Source organism: Ambystoma mexicanum, chromosome 2p (genome assembly GCF_040938575.1).
Source record: "Ambystoma mexicanum isolate Mex_15411 chromosome 2p, UKY_AmexF1_1, whole genome shotgun sequence".
NCBI classification, from domain to species: domain Eukaryota; kingdom Metazoa; phylum Chordata; class Amphibia; order Caudata; family Ambystomatidae; genus Ambystoma; species Ambystoma mexicanum.
Window position 1 is genome coordinate 50,904,064 of NC_090923.1, and position 15,456 is coordinate 50,919,519.

Here is a 15,456-nt window from a genome sequence, read left to right on the forward strand (position 1 = left end):
AATTGTAGCAATAATTGGAGGAAGGCTGGGAGAGCTGACGTACACCCTGCACCTGGCCGACCATTCTGCATGCTGCTAGGCAAAGTGGAAAAGTATGAGTGGGGTTGGTGCCAACCCAATCATAGTGGACCAAGTAATCTAGGGTCCTATAGTTAGCAGAACCAATGGGACGTCGTCCTTTTAGTGACGTCTACAGTAGCCATTTTTAAGGTAGGGCTTAGATGCCCCACCTGACAATGTTTACCCAATCCCCTCACTCCGTTACCATATACAGATATAGCACCTATATTAAAGTTACCTTCCTAGAACCAATAGAATTGCATGCAACATTTTAAGCATTATACGTCAGTGATGATGAGTTTTTAGTATAAATGATGTGTTTTTTATGAAGTTCGTCGGAGTTGTGAAGCGAGAAGGAAGATCGAGCAACCGCTGGTGTTAATAACTCCCCGTTTTTTGTACCTATTAAACGGACTCCCTTTGCTAAACCCTGAGTTGTCATTATTGATTTGATGCTTGAGTACTAATCAGCATCCCCATCCATCTCACGGGTGCTGCTATTCCATCTTAAAGTGCTATTGGACAACCCCCAGCTTTATCGGCCGTTTGGGGCCCAAGTGCACTCCCGGACCCCTCCGTCATCCACAAGATGCCCTCAGAGCGAGGCAAGGACCCTCATCATACCATCCCCATGCCCGTCCTCCTCTAGCTCGCAGGGATACCAGGGCCCCTCAGTCACCCACACGATGCCCACAGAGCGAGGCAGGGGTCTTCATCAGATGTGGCAAAACAACTTTGAGATCATGGCTTCTATGCTAGCATTCTTGGATTTCAGATGTTTAAATCGGGTGCCTTAATGATTTTCACTGATCGGGAAAGAACTTCGGAAACAGATGTTTGCACATCCCTAGAACCAGCCAAAAGCCTCCCCCTAGACCTGGATTCGTAAGGGCCGTTGGGAGATTCTATTTGATTCAATGTACAGCGTAGAAAGTTCCAGTGCCATAGAAAGGAATGCCAGTGGCTTGACAGCAGACGTGTAGCAGGCATCTGTGTGCAGCACGTGGATCACAGCTTACAACGCGGGCAGGGATGGCTCAACATTTCACCATTGTGAGGTAGATGACATGAGTGGCACTGCACAGAGATGTGAAAGACCTCCCTAATATTGTGCCAAGAAACAATTAGGACCCAAACAGATACTTTGCCTACAGCTTTATCCTGCCTAGCTAATGTCAGAACTCCAGAACAGCAGTAGCTAGAGACCCCCGTGGGCACATAATAGAAGGGGAACCAACACATCTATTTAGTGTATATAATCAGGCAAAGGTGCAGCTTTAAAGTCTGAGGGCCGGATTCATGGAAAAGTGAGCAGAAATCCTGCTAGGACCGCGTGCCGAGAAGTGCACTGTGTGAGCCTGCGCGCAAAACTAAAGAAGTGCTCCCTGCGCATTCATGGAATTTACTGCGAATAGTAACTCGTATTCGCAAGTCAAGCCCAGAACGCCCCCGAAACGCCCCCACGCAAAGCATAAACAGCCAGAAGAGCTACCTTCGCCTGCTCCCCAAGGCACGAATACACGCACCCTTCAAACAGTGCGTGGAGTCCGCCGGAAGCAAGCCTGAATCTCTGGGACCCTGCGCAGGGTCCCCCGTAAACTGTTGCCGGCACCCTGAAAACATGCGTTTGAAAAATCGTAACTCGGTAAAAACACAGAAAATATGTGGGCAAACCCCTGTAAGTCGTGCCTACCCCCACGGTACACTGCATACGCGCACCCTTAAGTTAGATCGACCAGGTTGCATAAATGCACACCTAAATGCAACATGCAAATCCACCTCCTTGCTGCGAATCCTACTTACGCCTGCCTTCGGGTGGTCCTACTTACGCCTGCCTTCGGGTGGCGTTGAATCCTACTTACGCCTGGCTTCGGGTGGCGTTGAATCCTACTTACGTCTGCCTTCGGGTGGCGTTGAATCCTACTTACGCCTGCCTTCGGGTGGCGTTGTGATCGAGGGATATGCGTGGCCATTCCTATGCCGAGAGGCTGTGCAGGTGTTTCCATGAATACGAGTCATTTGGCGCAAATGTGGGCATGCAAGGGACCACTTGCATGCTGTCTCTCATAAAAAAAAACACTTTTCTACATGTACGTCCCCATTTTCTGTGTTCCGCCCCCTTCCCGGGCCGGCGCCGACCACTCGCACAGACGTTCCGGGCCTGTGTGAACTCCACGCAAGTCCCAAGAAAGTCCTGCACAGTCGGTCCCATGAATCGCCGAACACGGATTTGCGCGCAGTCTGGCGCGCATGTCCCCCATTTCCCCCCAAATAATTCCATGAATCGGCCCGAGTCTGAGGTTGTTGCAGCAGCGCGGGTGCACTGTGCCACCTCATGGGCAGTTGTGCACCGGGAACAGAGTCCCATTACATCTTCTGTAACATGGCCACTGCTTTCCTTTTTAATATGTCCTTTACACAAATACCTCTGACGGTTGTGCTATGGTCCTGGCAGAATTTTAACTTATGCGCTGCAGAAGAGACCGTGTCAGAGAAGGCTATTCACCTGGGGGAGTAGGAGGGGCGACAAGAGTGGGGTCTGGGGGTATGTTTGCAATTGATCTAAGGGAGCACACACATTGTCTCGAAAGGATAGCTCAGGGGCAAGTGCTCCCCTTCGAAGCACGTTGACAAGAGCAACACGGTTCGATCCCGGGGTCCGCACTTAGAAACCTCTGGGTATTAAGCGCGTTATAAATAACCAATCATATCATTAACTGGTGATGTAGAGGGCTTGACGCATTCTGCAGACTGACTACAATACACAAACATGTAGCCCTCAGTGGGCCTAGCTATACAAACACATAATGCATTACACTACTACTATAGAATTCAGTGGTGTATGGTGTGCAGTCCTATATATCGGCAGCTTGCGCCGTACCCACTGAGCTACCTCACAAGCATTCGCAAGATGAGTGTCTGGCGGAGCTCACATGCTATAGAAGTCTGTAGGCCAAGGACAAGGTCAGACTAGGCTGTGTGCCCCGAGCAGGGCAGGGTAACCCGATCCTGCCCAGCTGTCCATTGGCTGCCAGAAACACTTATCTCAGCCCCCCCCCCCAAACCTTTCCGGACAGCAGCTGATGCCACCTCCCTTTCCACAGAAACATTCCCCCTGTGGGCAAATCACTCCCCGCCCGGCTCCCTGTGCCAGCAGGGGAGACACCTGCCCGGTTCCAGAAACCCCAGCGGTGTGGGCAGGGGGCGGAGTCTGCGTCCCTCGGGCTGGCAGCCCAGCTGGGGTGCGCGGTCCCCGAGGAGTGCTGCGCGGGCACCAGCTCCGGACTCACGTGTGAGTATAGCTGCATTATTCCAATTATTATTTCATTGCGATGGGAGGGGTATAAATAACACCGTGCATTGTGGGTTCATGCATATATGCTGTGTAATACTTTTAAAACACATATTTACCTTACAGTGACAATAACTTTATTTTTAATGTGGGTCTAAAGTCATAAATGCAGAGTTTGCTCTGGTTTGAGGGGGCAGAATCCCGGGGACGAAGGCATAACGCCATCATATGCCATGTAAAGCAGAGTGCATTATTTTAAAAACCATGTATATAGCAGGTGTTTAAAGGTTTACAGCAGACTGGGGTGTCGCTCCCTGTCTCACGCGCGGGCTGCAGTCGAATGCACATGTCTATACGTAAGTAGGCTATTATGTAGCACCTAATGCCACCTTCGGGACGTTTCAAAGCGCTATGGGGAAGAGGGGAAATGGAGGTTTGGGAGAGACACAACACAGGGTGGCACGAGCAGTATCATTCGCGTATCTTTCCTGCTCAGTTTCGGACCACTAGTACACGAAGCACAGCGCAGTGTGCTAATGCACCTGTTGCAGAGATCGTTATGCAGTCGGCGGGTTCCAGGCGCGACTCGCTGTTTTGCCCATTACTCTTTCTGAGGGTCATTCATTCAGTAGTACCTTTGGCTGATAGTAACGCCTGCCATTCACAGCGCTTGGATACCCCGGTGGTGGGAGGGTGGGGGAGGCGAGGTTCTGCAGCACTCCCGGTGAGCACGTGTGCATGGTTGTTTGTAGCGCTTAGCTCCACTCCCAGAGGCCTGCTCAGAGTGCTGCAGAGGCAGAAGGTGTCTGGGGAGAAGGGGAAGGGGTTATCAAGTGAGCCGCCCCCTGCGTGGTCTGAGCCCCCGTGCCCACTCGTGTATCCGCATTTAACCAGTCTGGCATTTGGCTTGCCGTTTATTTTTACCCAAAGGCATTATATTTTCCTCAGGGCACTGCCTCACTTCTAAGCTGAGTCTCGGCTCTAGTCTCACCCCTTGCACCCCCTCCGCTAAGCAGGGAAGCGCTAAATCACTCAGGGTTAAGAGGACGATGCAAAAAACGACAAAAACGATATACATGGGTTTACATCCCCATGAAGCGGACTCAGCATTTCATCCTACAGGCACCCATGAAGCGTACCTAGCATTTCATCCTAGAGGCGCCAGGTAAACACGTATCAGTCAGTTGGGGGTGCACAATAGTACCTGCTATTTATCAGCAGGGCTACGAAGCTGTACAACTGTGCTTGTGACGCTAAATACACACGAATTAGTGACGCTATTTCAAACAACTGGATGCAAATATTGCGCAAACATGCATCCATTTCCTAGCGCCTAAGTGCCTCCCAAAGGCATAGCGCCTCGAACACCACAAATTGCGCGCGCCCATCACTCGCTATTGACTTATATCCGTAACTGCAGCATGTTCACTGGAAGCGGAGCCAGACCACGCCAGGGCGCTCCATTCTTGGGGGATTCATCGACCCAAGTAGGGTGGCCACACTCCGCGGAATTAGGCCCCCGCCCCTGAAAGAAGAGCGAGGGCTGAATCCGGCGATAGCGCCCATGTTCTACCACACCTACCTACCGGCGCCTCTGCGGCACTTACCGGTCCTCGCTAGACCCACCACAGCCTCCGCTATGCCGGCAGTGCTCTCTCTCACTGGCCACCAGGGGAACAGTGAGGGGGCATCGAGCCGTGCTCCCTGCACCGCTCCCCACTACAGCGACCATCTTTGCTTATAGGGAAATCGGGCATTCACTGTATGGGCGGCCATTATTTACTTGAAACAGACAGCCTTTAGCATCCTGGGTGTATATATATATATTTAGTGCCACGCCGAGAGAAGGTCAAAATGCGACCTGCACCCCCCACCCCACCCCACCCCCCTCACCAGGGTCCTCGCGCTGGCTGCCTATTGCCAACCATGTAAAGATTCATTCTAAACCAAGAGGCCGGTTAGTATTTGCATTCTCAATACAGTCTAAAACCGCTTAAAATGTCTCTTTGCAAAACATTACAAGCTGCCTTCTACCATGCTGTTTACCTGTTGCATCGCTAGGGGGCTCCTTACTTCACCAATGTATCACTAGGGGGCTACTTGTCTTCACCAGTGCATCGCTAGGGGGCTACTTGTCTCCACCAGTGCATCGCTAGGGGGCTACTTGTCTTCACCAGTGCATCGCTAGGGGGCTACTTGTCTCCACCAGTGCATCACTAGGGGGCTACTTGTCTCCACCATTGCATCACTCACTAGCGGGCTACTTGTCTCACCAGTGCGTCACTAGGGGGCTACTTGTCTCCACCAGTGCATCACTAGGGGGCTACTTGTCTCCACAATTGCATCACGCACTAGGGGGCTACTTGTCTCACCAGTGCATCACTAGGGGGCTACTTGTCTCCACCAGTGCATCACTAGGGGGCTACTTGTCTCCACCAGTGCATCACTAGGGGGCTACTTGTCTCCACCAGTGCATCGCTAGGGGGCTACTTGTCTCCACCCGTGCATCGCCAGGGGGCTACTTGTCTTCACCAGTGCATCGCCAGGGGGCTACTTGTCTCCACCAGTGCATCGCTAGGGGGCTACTTGTCTCCACCAGTGCATCGCCAGGGGGCTACTTGTCTTCACCAGTGCATCGCTAGGGGGCTACTTGTCTTGACCAGTGCATCGCTAGGGGGCTACTTGTCTTCATCAGTGCATCGCTAGGGGGCTAATTGTCTCCACCATTGCATCGCTAGGGGGCTACTTGTCTTCAGCAGTGCATCGCTAGGGGGCTACTTGTCTCCACCAGTGCATCGCTAGGGGGCTACTTGTCTTCACCAGTGCATCGCTAGGGGGGTCCTTGTATTCATCCGTGCATCGCTAGGGGGCTACTTGTCTTCACCAGTGTGCTACTTGTCTTCACCAGTGCACCAATAGAGGGCTACTTGTCTTCACCAGTGCATCGCTAGGGGGGTCCTTGTATTCACCCGTGCATCGCTAGGGGGCTACTTGTCTTCACCAGTGTGCTACTTGTCTTCACCAGTGCACCACTAGGGGGCTACTTGTCTTCACCAGTGCATCACTAGGGGGCTACTTGTCTTCACCAGTGCACCACTAGGGGGCTACTTGTCTTCACCAGTGCACCCCTAGGGGGCTACTTGTCTTCACCAGTGCGCTACTTGTCTTCACCAGTGCACCACTAGGGGGCTACTTGTCTTCACCAGTGCATCACTAGGGGGCTACTTGTCTTCACCAGTGCATCACTAGGGGGCTACTTGTCTTCAGTGCATCACTAGGGGGCTACTTGTCTTCAGTGCATCACTAGGGGGCTGCTTGTCTTCACCAATGTATCGCTAGGGGCCTACTTGTCTTCACCAGTGCATCACTAGGGGGCTACTTGTCTTCAACAGTGCATCACTAGGGGGCTACTTGTCTTCACCAGTGCATCGCTAGGGGGCTACTTGTCTCCACCAGTGCATCACTAGGGGGCTACTTGTCTTCACCAGTGCATCACTAGGGGGGTACTTGTCTCCACCAGTGCATCGCTAGGGGGCTACTTCTCTGCACCCGTGCATCGCTAGGGGGCTACTTGTCTTCACCAGTGCATCGCTAGGGGGCTACTTGTCTTCACCAGTGCATCGCCAGGGGGCTACTTGTCTTCACCAGTGCATCGCCAGGGGGCTACATGTCTTCACCAGTGCATCGCCAGGGGGCTACTTGTCTCCACCAGTGCATCGCTAGGGGGCTACTTGTCTCCACCAGTGCATCGCTAGGGGGCTACTTGTCTTCACCAGTGCATCGCTAGGAGGCTACTTGTCTTGACCAGTGCATCGCTAGGGGGCTACTTGTCTTGACCAGTGCATCGCTAGGGGGCTAATTGTCTCCACCACTGCATCGCTAGGGGGCTACTTGTCTTCACCAGTGCATCGCTAGGGGGCTACTTGTCTCCACCAGTGCATCGCTAGGGAGCTACTTGTCTTCACCAGTGCATCGCTAGGGGGCTACTTGTCTTCACCAGTGCATCGCTAGATCGCTAGGGGGGTCCTTGTATTCACCCGTGCATCGCTAGGGGGCTACTTGTCTTCACCAGTGTGCTACTTGTCTTCACCAGTGCGCCACTAGGGGGCTACTTGTCTTCACCAGTGCATCACTAGGGGGCTACTTTTCTTCACCAGTGCACCACTAGGGGGCTACTTGTCTTCACCAGTACACCACTAGGGGGCTACTTGTCTTCACCAGTGCGCTACTTGTCTTCACCAGTGCACCACTAGGGGGCTACTTGTCTTCACCAGTGCATCACTAGGGGGCTACTTGTCTTCAGTGCATCGCTAGGGGGCTACTTGTCTTCAGTGCATCACTAGGGGTCTACTTGTCTTGACCAATGTATCGCTAGGGGGCTACTTGTCTTCACCAGTGCATCACTATGGGGCTACTTGTCTTCAACAGTGCATCACTAGGGGGCTACTTGTCTTCACCAGTGCATCGCTAGGGGGCTACTTACTTCACCAATGTATCACTAGGGGGCTACTTGTCTTCACCAGTGCATCGCTAGGGGGCTCCTTACTTCATCAATGTATCACTAGGGGGCTACTTGTCTTCATCAGTGCATCGCTAGTGGGCTACTTGTCTTCACCAGTGCATCGCTAGGGGGCTACTTGTCTTCACCAGTGCATCACTCACCAGAGGGCTCCTTGTCTTCACCATTGCATCACTCACCAGAGGGCTCCTTGTCTTCATTGCATCACTCACTAGGGGGCTCCTTGTCTCCACCATTGCATCACTCACTAGGGGACTCCTTGTCTCCACCATTGCATCACTCACTAGGTGGCTCCTTGTCTACATTGCATCACTCACTAGGGGGCTCCATGTCTCCACTATTGCATCACTCACTAGGGGGCTCCTTGTCTTTATTGCATCACTCACTAGGGGGCTCCTTGTCTTCATTGCATCACTAGAGGGCTCCTTGTCTCCACCATTGCATCACTCACTAGGGGGCTCATGTCTCCACCATTGTATCACTCACTAGGGGGCTCCTTGTCTTCATTGCAACACTAGGGGGCTCCTTGGCTCCACCATTGCATCACTCACTAGGGGGCTCCATGTCTCCACCATTGCATCACTCACTAGGGGGCTCCATGTCTCCACCATTGCATCACTCACTAGGTTGCTCCTTGTATTCATTGCATCACTAGGGGGCTCCTTGTCTCCACCATTGCATCACTCACTAGGGGGCTCCATGTCTCCACCATTGCATCACTCACTAGGGGGCTCCTTGTCTTCATTGCATCACTAGAGGGCTCCTTGTCTTCATTGCATCACTAGGGGGGTCCTTGTCTCCACCATTGCATCACTCACTAGGGGGCTCCATGTCTCCACCATTGCATTACTCACTAGGGGGCTCCTTGTCTTCATTGCATCACTAGGGGGGTCCTTGTCTCCACCATTGCATCACTCACTAGGGGGCTCCATGTCTCCACCATTGCATTACTCACTAGGGGGCTCCTTGTCTTCATTGCATCACTCACTAGGGGGCTCCATGTCTCCACCATTGCATCACTCACTAGGGGGCTCCATGTCTCCACCATTGCATCACTCACTAGGGGGCTCCTTGTCTTCATTGCATCACTAGGGGGCTCCTTGTCTCCACCATTGCATCACTCACTAGGGGGCTCCTTGTCTCCACCATTGCATCACTCACTAGGGGGCTCCTTGCCTCCACCATTGCATCACTCACTAGGGGGCTCCTTGTTTTCATTGCATCACTAGGGGGCTCCTTGTCTCCACCATTGCATCACTCACTAGGGGGCTCCTTGTCTTCATTGCATCACTCACTAGGGGGCTACTTGTCTTCATTGCATCACTCACCAGGGTGCTCCTTGTCTCCACCATTGCATCACTCAATAGGGGGCTCCTTGTATTCATTGCATCAATAGGGGGCTCCTTGTCTCCACCATTGCATCACTCACTAGGGGGCTCCATGTCTCCACCATTGCATCACTCACTAGGGGGCTCCTTGTCTTCATTGCATCACTAGGGAGCTCCTTGTCTCCACCATTGCATCACTCACTAGGGGTCTCCTTGTCTTCATTGCATCACTAGGGGGCTCCATGTCTCCGCCATTGCATCACTCACTAGGGGGTTCCTTGTGTCCATTGCATCACTCACTAGGGGGCTCCTTGTCTTCATTGCATCACTCACTAGGGGGCTCCTTGTCTTCATTGCATCACTCACTGGGGGAACTCATTAATTGGGGGATTCATAAATGAACTGGACTCCAGCTGGCTCCACCATTATTATCTTGAATGAGTTCAGTAAGTAGTTTCTTTAACAGCCTGCTGACACGGGAAGCTGACGCCCCCTCTTCGCGCCCCTCCAGAGCTGATTCGAACTTCTCTGGACTCCCACTCCATTGCAGCGGCTTGTCCTGCATCCACACATCAGTGGTTGCACCACCTAGACGGCTGCTGCCATCGGTTTATATACCCGGAGCTCCACTTCTTTACGAGCTGCCTGCTGCAGGCTCACAGCACCCCCACGAGCCCTTGACTAGCTGATCTACATCAAAGCAGAAGATCAGACACATGCTCTGAGCTCAGCATTGCTCTTCAGACCATTTCTGCAAGGTTCCATTCACCACAATGACATTGGATGTCGATCTCCATCAACCAACATTTTTTTACAGGGAGACCGGGTCAAGACCCTTGAAGAAGGCGTTCCACGCCGAAACGTCATGGGACCATCTTTCCATCAGGGCCAAACACGCCCGTCCCCACACACCATCTGATAAATATCTAGACGTAGACCAAAGGCTTGGTTATCTCCCCAAAATATCCAGTACAACATTGGAAACAACCATCAAGATGTTTTTTTGTGAAGACTAAACTATGGTTCACTAACTACAATTTCACGTTCTAAGTGTTTCTTTGTACATAATTTCTGCAAAATGACTCTGCTTCTATGTACATGTTTTAGCAAATTTATGACCATGTTTTGAGAATTTGAATTGTGGCTTCAGTCTGCTCTTTATTTGTTCTCTTTTCAATATGTCTGCCAACCGTTAGGCAAGTGTTGTTCAAAAAAACTATTTAACACTATGGGAAACTAAACCCAGATCTTTTGTGACACCAGCTGAATAAATAAGCCAATAGTCACCTGTGATATTCCTTTTTTGTATTCCTGCACTTAACAACTATGAGTACACAGCTCCTCTGATACTTAGCGTGCAAAATTTTAAAATCTTTGCAGCAAATAGAAATGTAAAGAACAATTGTTATAAATATATGTGGCAGGACGCCACCCCTTTGTTTCAAATTTTTAACAGCCAAGGCATGTATTAATCATTGTTTTGATTCATCACCGGCTTTTTGTGGAATGTGGTTTTATTTACTCTCATTTATTTTAACCATCTCTTAAGACATTAGGAGAGAACTGTTAGAAGGTTCTCACAGCAGCCAAGTGGCCAGTGAATGAGATACATTAAAAAAAAAACGTTGACATCGCCCTTGTCTGTTACCTGTTCATTTTTTATTTATCACTTGCTGTTTTCTCAGTACATATTTTTATTTTTGTGTTTATTTTTTGAAATGTGTATGAGGTACAGACTCTCATAAATTCATTTCTGCTTTTGCCATTTAGGAACTGCATGTCCCAAAATGCAGAATGCGTGGGCATATTAGCATGTACTACAAGAAACAGACACACTCTGAGCTTGCAGAGGCATCCCATACTGTGCACGTAGTCCACACTCCCTTCTCGGGGGCACTCTCTCATGCAACACCAAATGGCACAAAAGCACACTTTTGCAAAACGTGCCTCCCTTCATTCAGCCATTGACACATAGCATCATTCTGAGTGCAGAGGCCTACAGTACAGGTCTTGCCCAATCAAGGGGACTTTCCAATGCGGGGGAGTTTAAATGGTTTCCCACAAGATAAGGTGAAAAGCTGCATGTCCACGGAATATGAGCATCTGAATACAGACTATTTCATGCAAACTATGCGCCCAGAAGCAGAATGTGTGCCTCTTTTGCCGCAATGAGTGCCCGCTAAGGCGGGTGGTGCAAAAGGAGCGTGTGGCAACAACAGACTTATGATATATAATCAAGGTTCTTTTGGCACTGCCAGCTACCTTGAGAGTCACACCCCCCGCGTCACCCCCCCAGTCACCATAGTACCCCCTTTCCCTTATTGACTCCCTGAACAGACTGTAGTCCACCAGATGACAACAGTCAGGGCCACCCTCACAGCGCCTACATCACCAGGGACAGCTTCTCGCCAAGAACCACAACCCTGTGTAGTAGCAAGGCTGGAATTCCGTTTGCCTTAAATCTCGGGAGAAATTGCCAAGGGAACCTTTGCTGCTAGTTTATTTCTGAGCACAGTATTTGGCAGTTCCTCATCTGATCCAACAACATTGATCTCAAAATAAGAGTGCGGGAGGTGCTACAACAATCGCTGTGCCATACTGCACAAAAAGCTTGCCTTAGCGATAACACAATGTGGAGACTTAAAAACGGCGCCATGAAAATACAGGGACCTCAGTACGCGAAAGAGATAGCGACACCAAATGCCTAAAGCAAAGAAAAAGGTCTAGTCCATGGCATGGATAAGTGGTTGAAGCAGCAGCCGTGGAGATATCGGCCAGTGGTACACCTAGGCCCGCTGCCAATGATGCTTCCTCACCTCTTGTTGAACTGCCCAGTACAGAGGAGCACTTTGCAACACAAACACCTTCGAAACGGTAAGCTTGCTCCATCTGCTAAGGGTATCTACTGATGGTTTCAAACCTTTCCTGGGCTTCAATCCTGGACGAGTCTCCTAAAAGGAACTGCCACTTCCGGTTTCCTGTATGGTATGGGCATTGGCTCAGAGTTTTATAAAGCGCACTATCAACAAATATGCGTCTTAGTGCTGTCTCGCGGATCCCATATAGATCACGTAGAAACATTAGCCTAAGGTGAGTTAAATAGGTACGGTTAGACTTTTTTGGAAGGTCAACAGGTCTTCTTTCAGAGCGAAGAGTGAAAAGAGTTCCATCTTTTTGCTGCTTGTACTGTGAAGGTACATTCTCTGTGGTAGTTAGCGACAACTACCAACTTGTCACTGACTGATCTTAAGTTTCTTACTGGTGTGTATAGTTCACATTTATTTGCGAGGGGACCTAAGGTGGACTGATGGAGACTGCTATACACAATGCATAGGCTTTTAAATTCAATGTGTCTGTAAACTGGCAGCCAATGGAGAGTGGGCAGTGCTGGGGAGATATGGTCATATTTCCTCTTTTTAAGAAGAGTTCTTGCCATTGTGTTCTGAATGGATTTGCAGTCTTTGAATACATGATTTCGGGAGATCTAAATATGGGATACATTACTCACCATAATCGTATTTCTGGTGCTTGTATCTGCTTAGTCACAAGCTCTGCACAGTCCAACATCTAGTGGTAGTCGCGGAGTATTACGAGATTTGTTTTCGAAACTTGAAAACGGACGTCGGCAGGGCCTGTTAGTAATACTATCCCTAGTATGACGTGTACTGTACCCATGGTCCTTCACATGTCGAGGTCCCTCAGATTGTTTGTTTCTGACATGAGGTTGCATGAAGTGTAGCTTGAGTACTGATGTGATAAAGCCGAAACAGTGATAACCAGAAAAACATCTATGCGCCCTCTACTTCAGTAAGGGAGGAAGGGTGGGCGCATGTGAAACTAAGCAGGTTCAAGCACCAAAAATAAGATTACGATGAGTAATGTATCCCTTCTGGAGCTTGTGGATCTGCATAGATCACATGCTCTGCCTAGATTAGCGAGCAGTACCTGGAGAAGGAGGTGGGAAGTGAGAAGGTACAGCGGCAAAGAGATGTTTTAGAACCACTTGTCCCACCGCTGAATCTGCTTTAGAGTGTGTCAATGCAATAATGTTGTGTGAAAGTATGAATGGAACTCCATGTAGCACCTTTGCAAAGGGCGTCTAGAGGAACGTTGGCAATGAAGGCTAAGGTAGCTCCTGTACCTCTGGTAGAGTGAGCCGTGGGAGTGAAAGGTAAAACTCTTTTGAATAGGGAAGAGCAGAGCTGTATGCACTTGACTATCCATTTGGCGATGGCGTTTTTTTTATACATGATCGCCTTCTCTCCCAGGAGCAATGGAAACAAACAGCTGGTCTGTTTTCCTTAGAGGTTTAGTTTTGTTCACATAGTACAAGACCGTCCTCCGTACATCCAGTGAATGGAGGCTCCTTTCAGCTGAGTTGGATGGATTCTGAAAGAAGGTAGGAAGTTCTATGGCATGATTAACATGGAACTTTGAGATGAACTTCGGTGGAAACATAGGATGTGTTCTGAGGACAACCTTGTCTTGGTGGATTATGAAGAAAGGGTTTTGTACGGACAAAGCCTGTAGCTCACTGACTCGTTTTATAGAGGTGATAGCTAACAGGAAGGCAGTTTTGTGTCAGATGTTTTAGGCTGGCCTTGTGTATAGGCTCAAAAGGTAGGCCCATGAGCTTGGAGAGCACGACATTAAGATCCCAATCTGGAGGAGGGTTGGAATTCGGAGGGTATAGCCTCTTTACCCCTTCCATGAATGCTTTAATTACAGGACAACTTGTTTTGTGAAGTGGTGTAAGCTGACAGGGCTGCCAAATGTACTTTGACAGAGTTGAATACTAGGCCGGAGTCTCATAGGTAGAGCATGTAATTTAGAATGTTAGCTGGGGAACATTCTGCTGGGTTTAGTGTTTGTGACCTACACAATATTACAAATCACTTCCACTTATTGAAATAGCAGTGTCTGGTGTTGGGTTTGCGTGCCTCTTTTAGGATATCCATACACCTTTGTGGAAGATTCAAGTGGCCAAACTGACTCCAGGAGCCAAGCTGCCAAGTTCATAGATTTAGGGCGTGGATGGAGAGATGCTCCCTTGTGTTGTGTTAGCATGTTGTATGGGCACTGTTACTGCTTATGCACAGTTAAAGGCTATTCTAGTGGATAGATGATTACTATCAAACCAAGGCAGCTTAGAAAACTACCAATCCGAATATCAAGCGATTAGCACCAACCTGGTCCGACTGTCGGCCAGAGAGCAGCAACTGCAGAATGCAAGGGCCTCCCAGTGGATCCTGCTTCCCCACCGGGACTGAACAGCCAGCGGGGGAGGAGCACGAACCCCATGGAAACCCTCTGGGGAATAAAACCCTGGACGGTATGGATGGACGCTCCTCGGGTAAATGGGAATCCTTCAAGCGTAGAATCTCTGCGAGACTGAGGTTCGGGTTCTATAGAGTAAAGAAATGACAGGTAGGTTACGTGAGAGAACGTAAGAATGGAAACAGTGGAAGCAAAGGAAAGGTAAGTTCTTACGGAGGATTCCAATACGGGTTAGGATTTAAACAGGGTGGCGAAGCTCCATCGGTAAGTTATCCGTCGGTGAACTTGACCCCGAATACTCCAGAGGTTCCTAAAAGACGGTAATGAGTTGAATGAGCGAAAAGGATCGGAATAAGCAGAAGGACCCGGAAGTGTTAGCTGAATCGGGAGGGTCGTGGAGAGATTGCACCGCAAAGGAAATCTGAGATGAGAGGTAGAGAAAAAGGAGGTGAGCACAGAAAAGGAACGCAGCAAGTTCAAAAGGATAGGGTGTGCCCTAGATATGAACTTACGGAGCGCCACTGCAAACAGTAGCGACGCTTCGAGGAGAACGTCGCTGGTCCTTTAATGGGATCATGTGGCTCGCTAATGGCGTCAGTTGAAAGCGTGAATAAACTAGACTGCTGATGCTCGTATAGCCGGGACCTGCCGCCCTCGATAATGTAGAACGTTGTATCGATCCACATAGTTTCCTCCTGTATAACAAGGACCAGCGTCTGAAAGGTGTAACAGGCACAGGAGCTTGATCGGATCACACATCGCCTGTTTGAGCAGATGTGGAAACCAATGTTGTCTCGCCCACATGGAAGCAGCCAGGATTAGAGTCACTTGTTCCTGCTGCATTTCGTACACTATTTTGCTCTGGAGTGGTGTCGGGGGAAAGCATAAGCAAATTTCCCTGACCAGTTCATCCACAGGGCGTTCCCCTTGGACCCTGGTTGGGGAAACCAGGGCGCGTAGTCTGGGCATTGCGCATTTAC

The 15,456-nt window shown here is 50.0% G+C and overlaps 1 protein-coding gene across 1 annotated transcript in view; it reads left to right on the forward strand.

Moving 5' to 3' along the window:
* The first annotated feature begins 3,185 nt into the window (after positions 1 to 3,185).
* Positions 3,186 to 15,456, forward strand: part of LOC138566189 (SRSF protein kinase 3-like) — a 244,358-nt gene continuing 232,087 nt past the window's right edge. Inside the window, exon 1 of the mRNA XM_069643232.1 lies at positions 3,186 to 3,352. The gene's annotated coding sequence lies outside the window, so the exon portion shown is untranslated. The remainder of the gene's footprint in view (positions 3,353 to 15,456) is intronic.